The sequence below is a fragment of the Pinus tabuliformis genome, chromosome 4_1 (assembly GCF_031772625.1).
Source record: "Pinus tabuliformis cultivar Carrire ecotype Pingquan chromosome 4_1, CPIR1, whole genome shotgun sequence".
In the NCBI taxonomy this organism is placed as follows: domain Eukaryota; kingdom Viridiplantae; phylum Streptophyta; class Pinopsida; order Pinales; family Pinaceae; genus Pinus; species Pinus tabuliformis.
The window spans coordinates 88360519-88368895 of NC_142303.1; positions in this window are offsets into that span (position 1 = coordinate 88360519).

Here is an 8377-nt window from a genome sequence, read left to right on the forward strand (position 1 = left end):
TGGTACGATTCTAGCCATGCGAATAAATGAGTTGATGTCGAACATGGTAGAAACCACTTGATTACCAGTCGATGATGTAAACTGTTAACAAGTGTGAGAGAGACCACCAGTAATGTCAATGGTTCTCAAAGTACCCAGTACAATCCATGAGATGTGAATGAATGAGTTGATGTCGAACATTTCACGGAATCCTTCGATCGAAAGTCAATGATGTAAACTGACGTCAAAGGCGAGAAACCTGCCATTGATGCATGCAGACTTCAAGGTACTGATGATTTCTAAGTCATATCTCTAGATAATGTGCTGATGTCGATAGAAAGCGACCCGTTGCAGGCAAGCCCACAACACGAAATCATTGTTCAAGTTGAAGAAATGTTGCTGTAAGGACTGACTCAGGGATGGTCAAATGGATGACAAGTATTTTGCAGATGAAAGTTTTTCTTGCAGACCTCTTGAACACATAACGACACGACAGATGGCTTGGTGATGAATAACTCAAAGTTAATCCCCGGAACCCGGCTGAAGACTTTCAAAGTGGTTTGATCAACTGTGAGGTAAAGAATTTCCCAACCCAGGTGAATGAAAAGTGTCGTGTCCAAGAGTGGTAATAAAGTTTCTTCTGAGACAAAAGATAACAAATAGGCTCATTCTTCTCTCTTTTTCCCCCACCATTTCTGGCAAGTACCTCTTTATTTTTAACAAGCTTGAGGAGGATAACATATGCTTGATTATAAGCTCATCCTTCGGATGAGTCCAACCTAGTTTTGATTCGAACCCTAGGAAGGAGTGGTTCGTTCCTGTTTGTAATTGAACAGGTCCTTTACTGTGAAATGTTTAACGAGCCCAGTATAGGAGAAACTCGGCGTTTTTCAATTTTAGAGAGTCTGAAAAACTTAAGAAGACTCCAAGTTGAACTTTTTCGTAGATTTGTGTCCCTCAAGCCCGAAAAAGTATAAAATAATACCTGGGGGAGCCGCTTGATCTTGCAACCAAGGAGTACTTTCATGATTAGTGTCTCTGACCTGAAAAGTAAAAAGCGATCAAGACACGTCGTTTTATTTCCAGTATCGAGTTTGAAACGACAAAAACCCGGCAACTTTTTCCTGTTTTTACGGTCAGAAAAAGGCTATAAGGGGACCGTCTTTTAATTCCGTTTTAACGAGTGTAAAAGAAACGCTCGGCAATCTTTTCATATTTTAGGAGTCAGAAAAGGGCTTAAAAGATGACTCTGATATTTTGGTTCGTGAAAAATGACAATTTTCCCTCTAAATCCCTTTGTCCTGCACAAAAACGACACATTACTCATACCTGTTTAAGATAGGCAAAAATACATTGAAAAATATCCTTCCATGGTGAAAAATAAACAAACCTAGCATTCATTCATCCAAAAAACCTATAAAAAGACTTTTTACCATTTTACTGTTGAGGTTGAGAAAAGGGCTTTTGGCAAGAAACTTCCCGTGGTCGCTGCGGAGAATCCGACCGTCAGAATCGAACGCCGTCTCTTCCAGGTATTTCACAACATCCTCCTCTTCAATTTCATCCGATTAAAAGTTTGTTTTAGGTTTTAGTTTTGATTTTTGTGGGTTTTTGGGTTTCAAAAATCGCTCTACTGGGTACGCAGGTGCCCTTAGGGTGACCTGCGTCCCCCGACTTTTTCCCACACAGGAAAAAGGTCGAGGGACGCAGCCCACCTTCAGGCCAGCTGCGTCCCGACGCTCTGTGTCCTAAACGCGGGGTGCGTCCCCCGCGAAAGGCGGAAATTGAAAACCCCAAATCCCAAAACAACCATTTAAAATTTCCCAAACTAATTCTAATCTTTGTTTCTTGGTGTGTAGGGCACTCACCATGTTGGATTGGAGAGAAAGAGAGCACGAGGACGTTGATTTAGCCGCAATTAATCATCAACCTTCCATTGATGCCCTAAAAGCATGCGGACTATATAAATACTGGGCCATACCTGGCATGAGGGCTCAGGTGAGATTCTTGGAGTGGCTGGTTGAGAGATGGAACATTCATGAGCAATTCTTTTACATCGGAGGCACCAGCTCGAGATAGAGCCCTCTGACATATACTTTCTCACTGGCTTGCCAAATAGGGGCGAGCAACTCAATCTAGCCGGGACTAGGCCGGGTGGCCAATCCCTTGCTAGTCTCGGGCAGATTGGTGCACACCCAATGCACACCATGCGAAAGGCGTAGAAATCAAACACATCTCTCTGCGTGAACTCAAGGTTATAGCTTTCACGGTTACCAGAATTTGCGGTGCAGCCGCTTTACATATTGCCACGGGTCCCAAATGCGGATGGCGATTGACTGTTTCCAAGGCACCATTTTCAACTGGTGTGATGCTGTGTCGGCTAATATGAAGAGCCAACTGACTAGGGCAAAGAACGGACAACTGAAGACCTTTGGATATGGGCCTCTAGTTGTGAGCTTTGCCTTAGAGAGAGTTCCGATGCTGATCCCTCAGCAACTCACTGTTGAAATCTTGGGTCCTCGGGAGCCAAAGCTGATACGATGGGTTACGGTGATGGCCCGGCATCCTGACGAGGGCGCGACGATTGTTCGATTCCCTGATAGTTATTTCCACTGGTTAGAGGACCAGGTTTTTTCGATCCAGGACTTTCCGTATGCCGGAGTAGATTTTCGAGGTGATCCGGACATGGTTCTTCCACAGGGAGAACAATGGGACGACAGAGGTACTTTATTTTTCACAAGTTTTCAAATTATATATTTTTTGTTTTTTATATATATCGTCTCAAAACTGACAGTAAAAATTTTCAAAATGCAGATGTTGGTCCACAGCGCCCAGCCAACCTCCGGCCTTTTGAGAGGAGACATCCAGTTGCACCGGTACCGGCCCCACAGGATGCGGCTGCAGAGTCACTAGCTGAGTTGGAGCAGGATCTAGAGCGTCTGACGGTGGATATACCTGAGACTACCATAGATGATATTCCTATCAGACTTCAGCGCTATGTAGTCGCAGTCCCTGGACCGTTTAGGAGATTTTTGTGTAAGGTAGCCCGTGCAGTGGTGTCGTATAAGGAGCACCACCAGTGATTGGCTAGTCACTTTTGTAGACACATATGACATTTTTGGCTTTTTGTACTTATCATTTTTGCCGATCATAAGGTGTTTTTCAACCTATGATCGAAGACGATGTATATTTTTTGACACACTCCTATCTATATATATATCACTATTACCGGCTTATCTTGTTTAACATATGTGATGAAATGTTTTTAAATTTACTTGCATGATTATCGTAAATGTCTGTCCAACATTCGAGAAGCAATTGCATCTGCTAATGTATTTAAAGACCTTGGAATATGCTGATATTCAATGTAATCAAATTCACGTTCCAAGAGACGCACTCTCAAAAACAACCTTAATAACACAGGATTTCTAATGGCATATACTCTATTAAGCTGTAATACAACAAGTTCAGAATCTAACCTCACTATCAAACGTCGAATTCCAAATGAAATAGATTCAGATAATAATTCAACCACTGCACTGTATTCTGCAATGTTGTTCGTTGTTTGACCGAGGCTTACCCCATGCATAGAAACTAACTCGTCAGAGGGCGAATAGATAACCCAAGCTGCGGAAGAGATATTCCGTGTACTACGACAAGCACCATCAGCAAATCCAATGTATGTTTGGAGAGGCGTCGACATCTGCAATATCAAGAGTAAAACCAAGATAAGCCAGAATAACGACGAAAAACACACTCTCTAAGCTAAGCACACTGACTAAACTAACAAACATACTAGCTAGAAAGAAAACCTAACCTAACTAAAAAATTCTCCATACCCACCATTTAAGCATAATACCTCTTTAGGTAAAGTCCATTTCTGGGTTTACCCAAAGAGTCCCCATCAAAATCTACCAGCTCATAAGCCCCTTTTGCTAGCTTTCGCTTTACAATGTAGGGTCCATGCCACATAGGAACGAATTTTCCAGCACCTAGCTTATCGTTAGCTTGATCATATAATAGCACTAGGTCTCCCTCCGAAAAACTTCGAGGGGTCACATTTCTATCATACTGAGCTTTCATTCGCTTCGCGTGAGTCTCGATTGCCAATGCAGCGTCACGTCGAGTCTCATCTAATTTAGCTAAGTATAATAAACGTTTCTCCTCTTCGGAAGTAGCTGGAAGTAATTCGACAGCCATTTGAAGTGATGGGATTTCGCATTCAATGGGTAACACAGCTTCCAAGCCATAAACTAGCTGGAAAGGAGTGAACCCTGTTGAAGTTTTCACTGAGGTTCGGTATGCCCATAGCGCCGAAAATAACATGTTGTGCCAATTCGACCGATGAATACCAATGGTTCGTCGGATCATGATAACCAGAACTTTGTTGATAGACTCAACCAAACCGTTGGCTTGCGGATAATAAGGAGTAGAGCTATCGTGGCGCAAACCAAGCTGGCTTGTAAGCTCAGTCATCATGATGTTTCGAAAATGGCTCCCATGGTCAGTAATGATTGCTTGTGGGACACCAAACCTAGTTATAATATGATTGAATACGAAAACTGCAGCTGTTTTGCCGCTTGCGTCGAATGTAGGCATCGCCTCGGCCCATTTAGTAAAATAATCAACCGCGAGGATGATATACGCATGCCCCCCGGCCGAGTGAGGGTTACAAGTAATAAAGTCGATACCCCATTTGCGAATGGACCAACGGCAATTATAGGGTGGAGAGGAGCAGGTGGTGCGCGCATCTTGCGATCAAACACTTGACAGTTGTGGCATTTCCGGACTGCAATGATACAATCTTTAAACATGGGGGCCAGAAGTAGCCAGCGCGCAACACCTTCTGAGCTGTGGCATACCCAGACATATGACCGCCACATGCTCCAGAGTGACAATCATTCAAAACCCTCTCAGCCTCTTCGTGAGTTAAACAACGTCGAAAAACTAAGTCTGCCCCCGGCGATAAAGTGTATCTCCAATAATCTTGTATTGCTGGGATTGAAACCGAATTTTTCGACGTTCCGACTTTGAAGCTTCAGGCCGAAAGGTTTGGGTTTGGAGATAGATGATTATATCCCCGTACCACGGATCTAAAGTACTGATAAGAAACAAAGATTCGTCCGCAATGGACTCCTCTGCCACAGTTTCTGTGTCAGCACGCGGGAAATCACACATCAATTCCGCAAAAAATAAGGATTTCTTAGACTTGGACTTCTCAAACTCCAAGTCGAACTCTTGCAGGATAACGATCCATTTAGAGTACTTGCCCCCTAGCAGTTGTTTTGTCAAAATATAAATCATAGGGTTGCAATCCGAAATAACTGTAGTTTTACGGAGAAGAATGTAGTGACGAAAACGCTGGACAGCTTGAACGGCTGCCAGGGCCAATTTCTCCACATGCGAATATTTTAACTCAGTGGGATTTAAGGTCCTACTAAGATAATATATCACATGTTCCGCTCCGAATTCATCTTCTTGAACTAACACCATTCCAATAGTGGAATGCGAAGCTGCGAGGTATAAGAAGTAGTCCTGGTTGTAGTTGGGAGGATGCAACAACGGTGCATGGGTCAACGCGTGTTTAAGTGCATCAAAAGATTGTTGGGCAATCTCGTCCCAAAAGAATTGAGCGTTCTGTTTCAACAACCGTGTAAAACCTTTAGTGACCTCGGCGTAGTTTGGAATGAATCGGCGTAAAAAGTTCGCTTTCCCTTGCAAACTTTGGAGTTGGCGCAAACTCGAAGGAGGAGGCAATTTGATGATAGCTTCGACCTTCGAGGGATCGACGCGAATGCCGGCTTTTGAAACAACAAATCCCAGCAATCGACCCGTCTCTATACAGAAAACACACTTGTGGGGATTCAACCGAATTCGATAATGCCTACACCTCATAAAGATTGCTCGTAAGTGGACAAGGTGATTAGCTCGATGTAAAGAATGAGCAGGCAAATCATCGAGGTATGGTTGCACAATGTGCTTGATGTCATGAAATGCATAAGACATCGCCCGTTGAAAAGTGGCCCCGGCATTCTTAAGTCCAAAAGGTAATTTGCAATAAGCAAATGTCCCCCATGGACAAATGAATGCTGTTTTTGGCTGGTCGGCAAGTAGAATATTGATTTGATTATAGCCCGAAAAACCATCCATAAAGGAAAACATTTCACTTCCGGCACAATCATCAATAATTTGATCGATATAAGGCATAGGATAGTTGTCTTTTGGACAAGCTCAATTTATATCCCTATAATCGATACAGATTCTTATTGTTCCTTGTTTCTTGTTGACCGGAACAATATTCGATACCCAATCCGTTAACGGGATCGGATAAATGAAACCTGCTTTCAACAGCTTTTCGACTTCTGCTTTAATCGCAGCCGCTTTCCGAGGGTGAATCTGACGCAATCGTTGCCAGACGGGTTTAGCATCCGGGTAGGTCTTTATTTCATGAACAACAATGGCAGGATCGATTCCAGGCATTTCCTCGTAAGACCAGGCAAACACATCGCGGAATTCTTGGAATAGGGCCTTGTAAGTTTGGATTTCATCTTCTGTACATGAGGCACCTATATGAATGTTTTCCTCGATTCCGGGCTTCACTGAAATATCAACGAGAATAGTGCGAGAAATATTCCCTAAATTCAACTCTGAATCAGAATTTTTCGTTGGATTCTGAGCGTCTTCGACATATTCAGCGGTAAAGATAGATGAAAAATCATTTTCAAAAGCATCATCCTTAGGTAAAAACGAAGATCTGTGATAGAGATCTTCCCATGGTAGATCGTCTACACTTAGGATTTCGCGAAGTTGCTCGTCAGATGACACGACTTCGGGAAATGCTATCCATTCTAAGGTTGAGGTGAAAAGTGATTCTTCATTGACCACATTCATTTGGTCGATTTCAGTTGAACACGAGTCGGTAAAAGACATGACAGCTTCATAATAAATTTCATATGGACTCAAAGGCATAGCATCACCGAATGAGTCTATCTCAGAGTCAGATGGGACAATCCAAGGATCATCATAAATAATGTTTTCTGATGTAATCATATGAATTGTTGCAAATGAAGGGTCTGCGTTGATTGGAGGGAAAGGAAAAGTTCCCAGTAAACCAGAATCTTTAACTAAACCTACGCCAACGTCCCTATAAGGGATTGTCGTCTTACCGACATGCTGGATACTCTCTGAAGAGGCTGGGTCGGATGAAAAGTATGTCAACTGATCAATAGTCACGATCTTACCGTTATATGGAAACTTAATTACTCTGAAGACCGATGAAACGACCGCTGTCATAGCATATGACCAACTTCGACCCAAAAGAAGGTTGTAGTCTAGAGGGGCATCAACCACTTCCACATCCAGACTAACGGTTTTACCTTCTACCCCTATAGGCAATTCCTGTAGAATACCAAACGGATGGAACCCACGGCCATCAAAGGCCTTAAGGATGGTCGGGGATTGGTTCAATGAAGGAGAACCAAGTGATCTCCAACATTGAATCGACATAATACACGTAGAAGCTCCCTCATCAATCACAGTCCGATGAATAGGCCTGTTTTTGACTATCACTGGAATTTGGAAAGCCATTTGATGGGGGAGACGCGGTGTACTATTTTCTAGATCGAAGATTATTAGATTCGGGTCCTGAACATCAACAGCTCCGATAACCGACAAAAGTAATTTTCGTTGTGCTGGGCATGATTGCAGCACTTCTAAAGCCGACATTGCTGAGGGTGAAACAGCTAAGTCCTCAACAATGTTGTAATTCTGGGCCGCTCTCGCATGTGGATTGAAAGCAGACCTTCGAAGTACACCCTTGGCGGGCGGTTTAATTACTAAGTCCGGGTTAGGTTTCTCGATCTGTAGTGGATCGGAACCAGGAGCTGAGGTTGATGGGTTAGAGTGAGAAGATTCTGCTTCTTTACCATCAACAGGATTCTTACTACCATAATCTTGCGATCGAGTCGCAATCCTCACATGAGACATCATCAAAATGGGTTCTTCACTGGCATTCGAGGAAGAACCTATCATCTTATTCTCCTGCTCTGGAAATGGATTTTTTAACACAGCAGGAGTGGGAGAACCTTTGACTATTTTCACAACCTCGGCCCGATGAGGGCAATCTCTTGTAAAATGATCCTCTTCACAAATAAGACAAGGATATCGAGGTTTGCGCTTTTCGTCATTGGTTTCCGACTTTTCCGTTTTCTCCTTCGGAGCCTTGTCTGCTTTAGCCTTCTTCTTTTCTTTCTTCTTTCCACCGTTTTTTGATTTGGCCGTAGATGACTCTACAGCGTGAATATGGGCGGTAAGTTCAGGAGAAGACTCTACTGTCGGGGAATCGGGCAAAGTGATTATAGGAGTAGTTGAAGCCTTGGAAGACTTCTTCTTGCTCTTT